Source organism: Pelodiscus sinensis, chromosome 16 (assembly GCF_052426305.1).
Source record: "Pelodiscus sinensis isolate ZL-2025 chromosome 16, ASM5242630v1, whole genome shotgun sequence".
Taxonomy (NCBI): domain Eukaryota; kingdom Metazoa; phylum Chordata; order Testudines; family Trionychidae; genus Pelodiscus; species Pelodiscus sinensis.
Genome location: NC_143067.1, coordinates 5,060,593 through 5,076,445, shown reverse-complemented (window position 1 = coordinate 5,076,445; position 15,853 = coordinate 5,060,593). Strand labels below are relative to the sequence as shown.

At 47.8% G+C, this 15,853-nt stretch overlaps 1 long non-coding RNA gene across 1 annotated transcript; it reads right to left on the bottom strand.

Moving 5' to 3' along the window:
- Positions 1-3,037: 3,037 nt before the first annotated feature.
- On the bottom strand, positions 3,038-5,616 carry LOC149523497 (uncharacterized). Its single transcript, XR_016346935.1, has 2 exons — positions 4,908-5,616; positions 3,038-3,984 (listed from the first exon to the last, which is right to left on the bottom strand). It is a non-coding gene; the product is annotated as an uncharacterized LOC149523497 (long non-coding RNA).
- Between the last annotated feature and the right edge of the window lie 10,237 nt (positions 5,617-15,853).

The window sequence follows — 15,853 nt, the reverse complement described above, 5'->3', positions numbered from 1 at the left end:
ACGGAGCCAGCCCTTCCCTCCTGCCCTGGGGCCCAGCGTGGCTGTAAGCTCCCACGGTACCAGGGAGCTAATCTCTCCTTCCCACAAAGGTGACTCCAGAGTTGCCATGGCACCAGGGGTCAGATAAGAACCATAGACGGTGCAAATCAGGAGCAGTTCTGTCGATGTCACTGGGCCTGACATTCCTCTCGCTTGTGCCACAGTAACTTCCCCCAAACCAGGGGAGTCACAGGCGCAGGAAACACAACTGGCCCCCCAGTGACCTCCTGCCCCCCAGTCTGGCCCCTTCCAAAGGGTATCGCTGAATGTACCCTGCAATCTGAACGCACACGCAGAGACCGGCATGACATTCATTTCCCCTGCTCAAGAAGAAGTGTTCGTGATGTCAGCCCTGAGTCCCAAGGGGGGAGAAGGCAGGGAAAGGGGATACATCTCTGAAACGTCTACAGCCTGGCGGATGAGAAAAGTCACCCCTTGGAATCGCTTGGTCAGTCAGGCCAGAAGAGGATTCCTCTGAGCAAATCTTCTATTTGCCACTGCAAAGACAGGCTTCTTCTGATAGTTCTCCCCGCAAGCAGCGGTCAGGGGGAGGACAACCTGCTCTGGGGTACAGCTGAAATCAAGGGAAAGAGGGCCACCCGGGATGGGGGCTGTAGTCAGCAATGCCACCGTCTTGCAGGCTGATGGGAAAACTGCATCCGAGGCTGTTTATTAGGCAATAAAAGGGGCAGCTAGAGCAGAAAACAACAGGGGTGGGAGTGGATGTGCTCTGATTGGTGTCCACAGGAAGTATTTAACAGGGCATGGTTTTTATGTGAACGAGATGCCATTTGCTTATTACAAGCATAATTAGAGCCAGCTGTGCGGGAAGAAGGATGGGAAACGTCTCCTCCCACCCCTCCACCCTCCCAGAGCAGTAGCAGGATGGGAATGCACTTACTGTACGAGCCAGCGGACCTTGGAAGCTGTCTTTCTTCCCCTCCCCTACTGAAGAGCTTGGGAGAAGCATGGTGGGACATCTACAGTCTGTGATGGGCGTTGTTCTGGCACGCAAAACAGCCCCATGAATAGCAGACACACTAAACCTGGGTTGTATATACGGAACACACTCCAAAGGCATAATTTCCACTGCATTAATTTCCACTCATTATTGACCACCTGGTAACATGCCGAGGACTCTACTGTGCTCCACCAGTCATGAATTATGAAGTCATCAATATCTTTGCTGAAGTAAATAATGGACCCATTGGCACCATCTCTCCCTAGCTACCTAAAGAGAGAGGCAGAAGTATTTGCATACGCCTACTTTGGGTCCTGTAGTTTGATCAACTGTGATCACATTATGATTCTGAATGTTGCTACTGATGAGAACAATATGATACGGACAAAATCGGCTAGTTTCTCCAACCCCTGTGATTTCTCGGAAGGTATTTGCAAACTAGAGGATAAAAGAGAACCGGAGGGTGTAATTTATTTATATTCTCAAAAAGGCTTTTGATAATGTCCCTCACCAGAGACTATTAAGGAAATTTGGTAAGTATGAGATGAGAGGTAAAATCCTGTCATGCGAAAAAGCTTCGTTAAGAGCTAATAGAGAAACCCAGGAGCAAGAATAAAGAGCCAGTTCTCAGCATGGAAAGAAGCCAGTATGGATTGCCTTATAGACAAGCATTAGGACCACTCTTGTGTGACAGGTTTATTAATGATCTCAAGATGTTAGGCTGTATTCAGAAGAGGATTGGAAATAACATGAAAAATATTATAGTGCCCTTTTGCAAACACGTGGTATGACTTTCACTTGTGGACGCTTCATTTGAAAATTGCCCCATGGTCACTGAGGCAACATCTACATTGTACCAGAATTCAAAATAAGATACGCAATTTGAGCTACACAAATTTCATATCTTATTTCAATCTTATTTCGAAATAGTTTATTTCATAATTTAGCATCAAATTTTGAAAAAGCCCGCTATTCTTAAACATCCCTTACTCTTCATGGAATGAGGTTTACAGGGCCATCGGAATAGCGAGCCTGAAATAACGGGGATAGCTATTTTGGGATACTCTGGTATCCCCAAATAGCATTGCAGTATAGACGTAGCCTGAGAGGAAAAGGTTTAACAAAAAGAAAAAAAAATGCTTAGCAACATGGGAAAGGAACAGGGAAAAGGGGAGCTTCCAACCAAAGAGATGGAACATTACTACTTTGGCAAGAAGATGAGGAGGAGGAGATACAGCAGAGGTATATAGAATAGTGCAAGATGTAGAGAGGCCAGGTCAGCGCTTTGAGTTATCATTTTCCATACTACAGACACAGGAAGTCATTGCAGGAAAGTGATGAGATAGCTCAGGAGATGAGATTGCTGTCTAAGATGGCAGACCAAACTGCTACTGGAATTCAGGACTATCACAAACCCTGACTACATTCCACTCCCATGACCAGGGCTTGGCCTTCTTTACTAGAAACCCAGAACAACATGGACATACTTAAAAGGAATAATCCACCACCACCAATACATCCTCTCCCAAACCAAAGGCCTCTGTGGCACATGGGAAAGAGGATGAAAGCAAATGAATTACACTTGACAGACATTAGTCACATGAACTGGAAGCAGCTCAGATATTCAATGATGAGGACAATATGGGTACGTCTACATAGCAGCGTTATTTTGGAATAACTGACATTATTCTGAAATAATTTCGAAATGGGGGACTTCTCGCTCCAACTCGTGGTAACCCTCATTTCGCGAGGAGTAAGGGAAGTCAAAGGAAGAGTGTTCTTCCTTCGACTTCCTGCTGTGTAGATGCTGCCAAAAACCGAATTAAGCTATTTCAACTTCAGCTACGCAATTGACGTAGCTGAAGTTACGTATCTTAATTTGACTTTTGCCATTCAGTGTAGAATAGAATAGAATAGAATAGAATAGAATAGAATAGAATAGAATAGAATAGAATAGACATCTTGTTCATTGAGATTGTGCCCAACCCAACACTCAACGGGAAGCTTTCCATTCTTTTCAGTGGGCTTTTCATCGGATTCATAATGGATAATAATTTTTAATGCAAGAGTTAGCTAGTTGAGCTTGGTGCTGGGAGACGGTACAAAGGCAAAAAGTCAAGTAAGCTTTTTTTTAAAAAAAATTAAACCTTTAGACACCTATGAAAAAGAACCCCCATGCCAAAGTGTACCCTCCACAGTTGAGGGCCCAATTACTATAATAGCGCAAGACAGTCAGGGAGTTGCAGGTACAAAAAGCGACCTAAAGATCATTAGCTCCTGCCACTCCTTCATTAGCGGGCTCAGTCGCAATTGCTGTGCATCTGATTTCTAAGCAAATTGTGGGGCTCCATTTTTGAAATCCTGCATCAGAAAAGATTTTGCAGATACGCTATGGAGGACAGTTATTAGAAGGGTTTTCGCTCCTCGTGTTCCAGGGCATAAGGTGATCATCAGCTGGCGTCAGGAAGAAATGTCCCCCTTGGCATAGCATTGCACAATTAGGTGCATTAAAGGATTTTATTGCTTCAGTATTGGCTGCTGTGGGAGACAGAGCACTGGAATAGAGGGACCATTGATCTCTTTCTGTGTGACAATTGCTGTGTTCTGTTCCAGCAATTTACTGCAGCAATTAGAATATCCCCGCAGGAGGAAGTGAAGCCGAAGGAGGCAACAGCCCACTAAAATCCAAAAGCTTCTGTAGTAATAGCAGCCTGTGAGTGATATGAGACTGCAAGGGAAAGATTGAGTCTGTGTCGTGCCATCAATACTAAATGCTTCTCTGCACTGAGGGTTTGAAGTGAACTGAGTGCTGGTGGAAGGCATTGAAGTAAGAGCGCTGGAAACTGAAACCCTCTCTTTATGCTCAGAGAAGGTACGCGGGCCAGGTGTCAGCTGTCACCGCTCCCCCCCGACCGAGAGAGAGAACCTCTCCCATTCGTAGCCTTGCTCTTTGTGAGACGGGAGCCCCGTTCGTGTTTCAGAGCCTACAAAGGGCAAACGGAAAGAAAGGATCAGATGTGTGCTGGAAAGCTGCAACATAACAGGACAGGTTGGACTCTCTGATCTGGCACCTCGGGGACCTGAGCAGTTCTGAACCGGAGTGTTTGCCAGACTGGGGAGGTCAAGGCTCCCCTGTTAGCCACCAGCCTGTTCCTGGGCTCCTCTTGGGGCTGCGGGGGTCCGCAGAGCTTGGACTCCCTGCCCTGATGAGGCTCCCCGGGGTCAGGCTTCCGGGGCTGGGACTCTCCAGCTGCCACTGGCCCCGCTGCCACTGGGTCTGCCAACCCTGCTCTTGCCAAGGATCCCAGCCACGGTCGGGGAGTCCCCCCAGCCACTGCCGACTCCACTCTCACCGGGGGTTCCTGGCTGGGACCAGGCTCCCCGGCTGCCGCCAGCCCTGCTCTGCGGGGGGTTCCCAGCCAGGGCTGGGGCTCCCCAGGACTAGGGTCTCCAGCTGCTGGCAGCCCAGCCCATGCCGGCCCAGCTGGGGCTCCCCAGCACTTGCATGACTCCCAGCTGGCCCGGGCTCCCAGCCTCCGGGGCTCTTTGGTCCAGCAACATGTTGCCGGACCAGAGAGTCCTGGATTTGGGAGGTTCCACCTGTACTTCATTTTTTAGACTCCAGAACTCAGAAGACTCTGAAAACAGAGAGACACAGAGCAGGCTGCTCCCTAAAACAAAAAGGCACCACTCACCCCACCTTGTTTTTAGCTGTTTTTTTGCCTCCTGAGACTGCTCCAGAGCCCAGCCCCTAGCCTACCAGCAGGACCCAGAACTGCCCCCTTTGCCCCTTCCTCCTCCCCTCCCCCCTTCCGCCCCCCTGCTTGGAAAGCAATAGCTCACAGAGCCAACATAGCATGGCACAAAATGTCCAGCCACTCGGTAACTTGGGCACTGACTCACACACCAACAAAGACGACCTGCTTCCCCTGGGTGGATACACTGGCTCCCACAGAAGTCGATGGCAGTTTCTGGTTTCCCGTTGGACTCCCGAAGATGAACTGTGCACAGAAACGGCAGCTGGTGAAATATGTGACGTCCCAAAACAGCTGCTTCTTTGTCTCCGTGGTGGCCATTCTGGCTCCAGGGAGGTTTCAGTGAAATGAGGCCCGCCCACTCACCACCCACCAACTCCTTAGGATCTTTTATACCCTACCCATTTTGCTTCTGATAGGCAGTTTATTGGTTTCTCTTTGAAAAGAAGAGAAACATTCCCATGTCAGCCCTGGAATTCCAAAGGCACCAGTAGCTGAGAAGTGACTAGTTTCCTCCCCAAATAGACTCAGTATGGGAGTGTCTACACTGCAGGGCTTAACTCGAAATAAGCTATACAAATTGAGCTACGTCAATTGCATAGCTTATTTCAAAATAGGGAGCGTCTACACAGCACTTATTTCGAAATAGAGCACTTTTCCCCCGACTTCCCTTAGACCTCGTACAATGAACGTTACAGGAGTCGGATTAAGAAAGCCTCCAGCTTGACAGTATTTTGACACTATTTCGAAATAACTGCCTGCTGTGTAGTTGCAGACTTAGGCCATGTCTAGACCAAAAGCAATGCCGCATCCACGGAACGCGTCCATTTCTCCTAAATGTTTTTTGAAATGTCTGACAGGTCCAGTCCTATCGCAACCTGGGGTCCCTGCCAGAGCTTTCAACAGCTCCCTGCTGGCTTTCGCCACAGCTCAGCCCGCTCTTGCCAGAGCACCCGCTTCCTTTCACCTCTGCGTGTGGTCCATGAGAATTTTGTTTACTGCTGCCCATGTGCCTACTGGTTTCCCTGCCAGCATTACTAAAGTGACACGCAGGGAAGGCCAGGGCATGTGAAGTGAGGTGCGTGCGGATTGCAACACTGACTGAGAGAGCCATGCACTCCCTCCACATTCAGGCTAGGTCTACATTTCCGGGTTTTTTTGGCAGCAGATATGCAAATTGCACTCTCATTTGCATATCTTCTGCCAATCCCTTTTGCCAATAAAAAGCCCCGTCATTTGTCAGGAAAAAAAAACCCTTTTGCGCAAGATCCCTTATTCCTCAAAAAATAAGGGTTACAGGATCTTGCAAAAAAGGGTTTTTTTCCTGACAAATGGCCCTGTCTACACGAGGCTTTTTAGTGGCAACACCTCTTCCGCAAAAAAGATCGGCAGAAGATATGCAAATGAGAACATGATTTGCATATCTTCTGCCGAAAAAACCGGCAGTGCCTCAAAGCGCTGCTATGGTTCAAGGCACACACTTGCAAATTCATTTTTTGAGGAGTAACTTTAGTTCGGACTAAGGGCTTTAGTCCGAACTAACGCGTCCCGGCGCGCACTTCCTGGTTCGAATCAGCTGTGATTCGAACTAGCGCGCCGGCGAGATCATGTTAATGAAGCGCGGGATATTTAAATCCCCGCTTCATTAACTACTTCGGTCGTCTCCATTTGCATCCCTAGTCCGAACTAGGGATGCAGTGCAGACATACCCCTAGGTGTTACTGTTTACAGGCCAGCCACCTTTGTGGCCAGCCTCCATGCTATGGGCATGTCTCGTTACAAGAAAGAGTCTATGTGATCATCTCATGTGTCAAGTATGACGCCAGCTTCTGTGTTCCTGCCTGTGAGGGCAGAGGTTGAGCCACATAATAGCTACAGGTTGGACCTCCCTGGCCCAGCACCCTGACTGGTCCCAAACTAGGGATTTTGCCAGACAAGGGGAGATCATTCCTGGCCCACCAGGCCGGCACCTCCTGACGGCCACTGGCTCCCACCCTGACACCATCCGACTGCGCCGCCAACAGCCTACTGCCATGCTGGGCTCCTAGTCCACCAGCCCCGCTATGGCAGCCTGTGATCCCATCACCAGGTCTCCCCGCTCCTCCCTGCCGGAGCCCACTGGTACTCTGGGAGCTCTGCTGCTGGCTCAGCTGGACCCCCACAGCAGGTCCCGGCCTCTGGTCCCCTTGCAGCCAGTCCAGCTGGTGCTCCTGCCTCTGACCCCGGACTCCCTGGTCCAGCAATATCTGTGGTGCTTCCGAACCATGGATGTTGCCAGACCAGGAAGCTCCGGTTTAGAGGGTTTCAACCTGTAGCACTGGGAGAATTTTCTCTACGGGGATAATAAGGGGACACGAGTCTAGGTCACGCGGAGAAAAAACAGCCCAAGTGGGTAACAAATATTTGCATTTTCGACTAGATTCTGTTAATTTAGGCAAGGGAAGCTCTATCAGCCTGATCTAAAGGGATCGCTTTGAAATGTTGTGTTATTGATTCTCCTGTCACATCAAGACGTAATTCCCCTTTCATCACCCTCTGATTGGAAGTTAAAACCTAGATTTAAAAAATGATGGAAAATATTTTTTTCTAGCAGATATGTTGGCAAGAATATCTAGTGAGACATGTTGTCTGTAATGAAGTCACAGGAAAGTAATGGGAATTACAAGGTGGTCTGGAATAATTTCCTTAGATATTCATCTCAAAGAACAGCTCATCAGTGTTCCCTGTAAGCTGTGCGCTTGGACAGTCAGCCAGGAGAGATTCAAATGCTACCCAACTGATTAGCACAGCCGCTCACAGCTGGCAGCATGTGTTTCTGTTGGTGGTGCACATCTGCACATGTCTTGGTGCACATAACAAAATGTATTCTGCACACAGATGGGGTCGGGGAATAGAAGGAACATTGTAACTAACCCATATTTTTTGTTTTAAATTTCAAACCCTGCCACCCAGAGAATTGCTACAAACTGAGAGATGAAAGGGAAGATCTGGAAAGTCAGTTGTTTTTGCTCTGGCTTCATTATAACTGTCACAGTACAAGACAGTACATGCCAACAGAGTTAACCTTTGGCAATACAGTTGTTCTGCACTGTACCATGCAAAGGCATTGTTCCTTCACACCTAGAAAAATGCCTCAGAGCAGGCTTCCTGGGTTAGTCTATTCTGATAAGGTGGTGGGGAGAGGGAATTAAACCCCTACAGCAGAGATTTTCAACCTTTTTCCATTTGTAGCCCCCTTAAAACTTCCAAATGGAGAGTTGGACCCTTTTAGAAGTCTTAGATATTGTCTGCGGACCTCCAGGGGTCTCTGCACCACAGGTTGAAAGTCACTGCTCTATTGTAAAGAAAACCTTTCATGGACCCCCTAGGAATCATCTGCACACTGCAGGTTGAAAACCATCGCTTTTTGGGAGCAGTTCTGCCTGCTCTTTCTGCCTGCTCTTCTCAAATACCTGATTTCATTCTTCATGTTACATTTCCCAGAATGATAGACAGGAATTTATCCCTCTGATGTTACACTTAGGTTGCCTAGCAATGGAATCCGGACTATGACACTTCTAAAGGAGATGTCATCAAGCCCGGAGCAGGGAGTAATGTGATCTAGCACAGGGGTTTTCAAACTCTGGGTCATGGCTTGTAAGGGCAAGCCGCTAGCTGGCCGGGAGATGCTTTGTTTACCTGTGCCTTCGCAGGTAGGGGCAATCGCCACTCCCGTTGGCCGTGGATTGCTGTTCCTGGACAATGGGAACCGCAGGAAGCAGTGCGGACTGGGAAGCAGTAAGAAACAGCCAGCCAAACACTGGAGAGAGTGGATTTGCTGTGCCTCAGTTTCCCATTTCCCTGTCTTTAGTGCCCCATGCGTCTACAAAAACTAGTATCTGCATCTGCATCTGTAAAAGTGATTCACGGATATTTGCATCCATGGATGCAGATACCCATGGAGCTAAAGCAGATTATCTGTGGATTTGCAAGGTTCTACCTATCTTGTCTACTTAGACCAGCGGTTCCCAACCTTTTCCAGATGAGGACCCATTTTGACAATTCAGGAAGACTTGGTGACCCAAGGAAGTTCAAAAACGAGGAGAGGAGAGGGGACTGAGCCACCTGGGGAGACACTTGGTGACCCTTTTGAAATGTAATGGTGACCCATATTTGGGTCGCGACCCATAGTTTGGGAAACCCTGACTTAGGTGGTAAACTCTCGGTGGTAGGGATTGGTTGTTACTGTGTACAGCACCTTGCACACCAGGGGCCCCATTCACGATTGTAGCTTGTAGGAGCTACTATAATGCCAACAAATAGTAATCCCCCATTGAATTCATACAGGTGCCATTTCAGTGCTTTCTAATTTCCTGCGAAGCCCAGCACTTTCCACTGGGAAATGGCAGGAGGCGGTTTCAGACGTAGCCTACGTGAACTAACCCAACAAACATTTTGTTGGCATGCAGCACCGTGGGAAGAGACCTTGCCGACATCCACTTGACTGTGCTGAAAACAGTGCAGGTTCTCTCTGAGATCTGAGAGTGCAGGACCTGTCCCCATTTCCCTCCAGCTCGTTAGAGCCGTAGACAGCAGGCAAAGGAGGAGGGAGAAGGCATTGCAAATGAAGAGCTGTGTTTGTGTGCGTTATAATCAACCTCCCAGGGTGGAGCTGTCATCCGGAGGGTCACTCCTCTTCCGAAAGGACTGATGAGCTACCTTCCAAGAAAACTATGAGCAGCCTGTTTATTTGCAGGTGTTTATTAAATGGTCTAGATCAGGGGATGGTTCGTGGTGTTTCCAATTATTATTTTCTCCCTGCTCTTTGTTAGAACGCTCTTTGCTCTGCACAACTTTGCTTTCTTCCTCGGGCATGCTGGTCTCTTAGCACCGAGTTATTTTGTTCATGAGTGTCTGGAAGCACAAATTGGTTTGCTCACGAGTGATGGGGTCCGCCTCCTGTTTTGCTCGTGACCTCAGGGCAGCGCACACTGGCTTGTTTTTGTAGGGTCACTTGAAGGACAGCACATACAGGTTTGTTACTGAAGGGTTCCTCAGGAGAGTGGGAGATGCTAGGAGAGCTTTTTTTTATTCAGAAAAAAAAGAACGGTGATGTGTTTGCTTAAAAAGCAGCATGCACTGTGTATCATCACCTGAATCCCTTGTGCCACCAGGGTTCCTGACTTTGTGCACCCTGGGATCTCTCGGCATGGTGCATTTTCCCTCCAGGACCTGGGTTTTTTTAATGTCACAGTCCCTCGGGGTGTGTCTAGACTACAGGGTTTTTTTCGAAAAAAGAGGCCTTTTTTCGAAAAAACTTCCCCTGCATCTAGACTGCTGCCGCGTTCTTTCGAAAGTAAATCGAAAGAACATAGCAGTTTTTTTGACCGTGGAAAACCTCTTTTTTTGAGGTGCTATGTAATGCAAACTGTGCTTTTTCGAAAGAGGGCATCCCGACTGCCTGCGTGTTCTCTTTCGAAAAAGCGGCTTCCTTTTTCAAAAGTACCGGTTGTAGTTTAGTACCACTTTTTTTTGAAAGAGGCTTGCAGTCTAGACGTAGCCACAATAAAAAATAAGCTGTTGAAAAACTTACAAGACACACTGAGAGAGGAACATAGGTTTTGCCAATCCATGTGAAGACCAGGCAGGTCAGATTTGGGGTTTCCTGTCCATATTCCCTTGACATTTACAAACAACTGGAGACAGAAAAGAGAAGATTCAAAGTCCAACCATTGCTCAGTCTGATAAGGGAAATCACTCTTTGTCACATGTTTCTTTGTCAAGCATCTTTCTTCTTTGGATTAGTACACAAATCTGTAGGGCTATTTATTAATATGGATGTTTGAGGGGTTCTGTATTGATGCTCCCACCTCTATAGCACTTTGTGCCTGGGGATAGCAGAGCGCTTAGAAAAAATGAATGCATGCACTTCCACAAAGGAATTAAGTAACTTGTCTGAGGTCACACAGCGAGCCAAGAATAGGCCCTGCAAAATTCCCTCACATGAATGGAGCCAGATTCTTGCTCCAACCACTAACCCGTATCCCTTCCATTTGCCTTTTCTGCATGGTGGTGCAGGCCTGGTGTTGTATTGTGAGGTATGTGCAGCCATGAACACATTGTGGACTCCTCTGTAGCACAGGACTGCTTGCAACATGTATGTGCACACGCAAACATGCCAGGACATACTCCCGGGTGCATAGGGGAACAAGTCCTACATTTCTTCAGCTAGCACACCTGTGATCGCAAGCTGCATGTGAGGATATGGTCCATTCAGACTCAGCTACTCATTCTCCAGAGCCCTCCTTTACGAGCTCAGAGACTTGTCCCTTCAAGTCTTCAGACAGTAGCAGGCTCAGGGGAGCCAGCGTAAATGCTACCATGTCGCCAGCTGATGAAAGCCCCGGCTCTGCCCACACTCTCTCCATAAGGCGGAGAATCTAATGAGATCCTGGGGGAGGGAAGTGTTAACGGGAGCAGCGAGGAGTTCGAAATCCCCAGAAATCTGCTCTGCTTTCTTCCCCTTTGTGAGCGCTGATGGAGAACTGAAAACGCTGTCCAAGCCAGTCAGCTCTGTGCCCGTGTACGGGAGGCTGGCGGCTGGTCGGAGCTATGCTGGCGGCAGTGGCAGCGTGGCAATGCACCTCGTCACATGAATAGTGATGAGGCGGGAGGTTCACAGGGCTAGTGTCGTTTGGAGGAGATGCCAAAAGTCCAGACGCTCCATTTGAATATTATAGAAACTCTGAAGCTTCTTAGTCCTCACTTCTTAGTCTGGAAATTTCAGCACAAGAGGCCGCTGGACAGCAATTTTAGAGCCAGGCTGAAATGGTTATTTTGTGGCTGGCCCTGCCTCTATGACAGCAACATCCAGACACCGTGAAGCTTTCGGGACGTTTGGACCTAGATCTGAGGTCCGCTGCTCAGTCTGCAGTTCTTTCTAATATTTCCTCTTTCCGTCCGTCCCATCACTTCCAGGCTCAGCTGTCACCAGGAACTGAAGGGACAAACCTGAAAAATATTCGGGGTGGAAATGCTCAGATTCCTTCAAGTCTCAAGAAAAAAATTCTGGTTGAGTTTGGGATGAAGATTCAGGCCAGTTCTTGTTTTATCCAAATCGAGTCACTCGTCCCTAGTTCTAATCAAGTCCGGTCTACAAGAAGCTCTTACGTCAGGTACAGCACATAGGTGATGGCAACAGGAGCTTCTGCTATACAGGCCCTTAGCCTGACCTGAGAAGACACCACCTCTGGGACCTAGAGGGGATTGCAGTCTCTATGATACATTCTTTCCTTTGTTCCTCAGAAGCGGCTGCTAATAAAGACACCAATCAGCAGCAATTATTATGGTGTTTGTTGGGTTATGGCCACTCGTCCAGTAGCAACTGGACTTAAACCACCAACTTATTCCTCCCAGGCCATGTGACAGCCGTCAGATGCACTTCCAGCCTGGCAGAATCCAGTCCAGTCTCCATCACAGACCCTTGCATGGTTTCTTCCTATAATCGATGGAATCGGTGCGTACGCTGAGCTAGCTAGACTGTGACTCGCAAAGACACTCAGGCATCCGTTTGTTCTTTTTACTCCTGGAAAGGTGCCAAGATCACACGGTTAAACAAAAGGAAGGACAAAAATGAACAGAGCAATTGCCTGACTGGACCAGACCTGACATCCGTCTAGTCCAACATCCAACAATGGTCAGTGCCAGATGCTACAGAGGAAGGTGTAAGAATCTTGCAGATGCAGGTGTGAAATAACCTGCTTCCACCAGTCCCTTTGTGGGTCGATCTAAATTCTTGGCATCAAGGACTTCCAGTGGCAGTGAGTTCCACAGTCTAATTATACTTTATGGGGGAAGGTATGTTCTCTTACCAAGTTCTGAATTTCCCATCTTTTAATTTCATTGGATGTTCTTGTGTTATGACACAGGGAAAACAAAAGCTCATGATACCATCGACATGTTTTGTTAGTCTAGAAAGTGCTACCAGACCATTTGTTGTTTTTTAAGTTTATCCTGCACAGACTAACTTGGCTACCCCCTGAAGCTTATGAAATCAAGGTTATGCGAAGAATCATTTTTGTTTTCCATCCTTCCTTCCAAGTCAGTCAGTGTTCCCTGTAAGTTGTGTGCCTGGGTGGCCACCAAAGAGAGATTCAGGTGCTGCCTACCTGATTAGCAGAGCGCCATCAGGCAGCAGCATGTGGTTTTACTGGTGGTGCACATCCACACATGTCTCAGTGCACATAGCAAAATGTATTCCACTCACATGGAAAAAATTAGAAGCATTGGTCACAGTCCCTTCCTGCATTCCATGCTCCAGCCTTGGCAGGCTGGGAGTGCGTGGGAGGGTGTTTTTAGATTAACGGCAGCACTTTTTGGGTCAGTGCACTGAGTAAACCAAGACCTTTGGAAAAGGCAGACAAGACCTTGCTCACCTTGTAGCTAAATTTGAGCCGTAAAAGGAAAGTGCTGGAGACACAAATGAGTCACTAGCACAAGAGAATGTTTAAAAGAAAAAGGCTCCCAACTGATTCAGATGAGGAGCAGCCAGTGCTAAGATAACGCTGCATTAATTTATTTACAGTGAACAGGATATTAATACAGGGCCCTGGCCCTTTGAACTGCTGTCGTCTTTATTTGCAGCGACAGACGTGAGTCTGTCTGGAGTGTTAATCCCTTTTGCAGATCCAATCCTCTCTCCATCTTCCGCTCCCAATGATTCATTCGGACTTTTCAGCTTTCTATTCCCTTTCCTCACCCTGACCAGGGAATGGCTGGCAATTAAAATATTAGCAGAGGGAAAAATTTCATAATGCACATTATCATCACTTTGTCCCAGGAATTGTAATTAGGTAGAAATAGAAAAAAAGTAAATCAGTATCAGACACAGACACCGGCCACTAGGGAGTAGACCTGGTTACACATTCTCCAGGCTGGTCGGTCTGCAGGAATGACCATGGGGAGAAGACAGCAGAACAGTCACTGCCTGGAATACAGCTCTCTTGTTTTGTTATTATTGGAGAAAAACCAAGGCCCTTGGATTTTCCTGCCTTTTTATTATTGCGTATGTCCCAGTTTTCAGTGCTTTCTGCATTCTCTTGTGGGCCCTCTCTTGCACTCTTGAGAGAGTCTTGAGAGATGCAGGGCATTGTGCTTTGTCTGGCAGTAAAGCAACCCAGGCAATTTTCAGACAGGAGCTGTTTGGGCTAAACAAAAGCTTCAAAAAAGTGGTGGTGAATAAAGTCTTCTGCGGTGCTTGTCTCGGTTAAAATGGATTGCTGCAGAGCTCTGATTAGGGGGTACAAACGGCATGAAAGCGTGCTTTATTGGCACAGTAAGGACTAATGTAGGAGTCTCCAACAATCACACAGGAGCCAGCAGGAAGAGTTAAGGACCTGAGGCAAAGCCAAAAGCAATAAACCAGCTAATGGCTAAGAAGAAAGTCGATGTCAGTTCATGATCATGTAAATATTCCATGGCCAGACGTGAGGTGTGGAAGGCCAATTTTCATTCATTCCAGGCTCCTGCCTGGAGGCTGCATGGGATACACTGGATGCTGACACTCGTCCAGGTTAGCACTGACACAGTCTCTTTAAAAACTGAGAAGCCCATTGTGGTAAGACAGTGGAATTGTGCTGTAAGAACGGATTTGAGCAGCCCGTTTTCAGTCATTCAGATTGACTGATGGAGTATGGAACCATCAATTCCCCCATCTCTGACGTGTGCGCAGAAGCAAGATCGCCATTTCGCAAGCAAAGTGTGAGCTCCAAAAGGCTTTCTACTGCCAAGGAGGAGAATCAGTGTATCGGGCCAACTGGTCCTCCCATCAGCTGGAATGTTCTGTAACCACGGGCTTCTCAGAGAACAGAGGGGACTTTCTACCCTGCTGGGTTGGAAATCACAAAGGAAATCAAACAAAAGCCTCCTGCTCAGATCCACGTGCAAATAAAAAAATACCCCACTGATCAGCAAGCAGCTTTTAGAGAACTGGTTTTGATCTAGAAAGTCTAACCATTGCAATAAATGGTGCGCACAAAGCCCTCGTTCCACTGTATTTCATGTAAAATGGGTTAATGTGATTCATTTGTTCAAAATCTTAACCATCCCTCCCACACACACATTATGTCCGGATTCCCAGAGTTTTGATTGCCTGAGATGAACTGGAGTACAAAACTGTAAAGGGAAAAAAAAATCTACACTTTTATTTTGTAGAATTACTGGGATTGTTGTGAGGTTCATACACCCATCACTTTCGGACTGGACGCTGGGTACTCTACAGCCCCGAATTTGGGCTCCGCCCAACATCCTGGCTACCAGGACCTAACCAGGCAGCCAGAGTCAGTAGAACAGCCCTCTGTTGTAAGGCAGTACGGCCTAGCAGCCAGAGTCAGTACCAAAGGGGTGCAGGGCTACCACCTCATGATGGGGTCATGGTCAGGGTAGGGGGACCCAGACCAAACTCTCCTACCTGACTTTCAGTGTCACTCTACCTCTGGGTTCTCCATCTCTCCCCTCTCGGCAGCATCCCGGGCCAGCGTCCTAGCATGCAGGCAGGAACTAGCATGGCTCTTCCTTCCCCATCCATGGTCAGCCCAGAACTGAGCCACTCTGCAGACCTTTATAACTGGCCTCCAGCTGGCGCATGCCCAGCCGAGCTGAGGGGGCGGGGCTTCCCCAGCTAGGTGAGCAGAGTTAACTCTTGCTGCGCCAGTGTGGGGTTGATATGCCCCATCACAGGGACCCCTTCTGTTTCCTTCTGCCAGGAACCCTATGGCTCAAGGGGGCTTAAGGGTGGCGCTAGGACCAGCTCACAAGTTTGAAGACACCCCTGTTTAAAAGCCCTGCATCTGATGGGAAAGAGAGACAGAATGTATTTTACACATACTTATCCAATATTTGGTATGATGCACGTGACATATTGGCAAAATATATGACAGTTTAAAATTGTACTTGTCATCTTAGAAAATTGGCCAGTTTCCCCAGCATTTGAAATGCATCGCACAACGTTGCTAAGACAACGAGAAGGCCGATGGGAAGCAGCTCTGAGGGTGGGGGGGTGTTCACTGAGTGATATTTAGACCAGTAAGTAAAAAGTCAAGTTATCTTGTATTATATACCC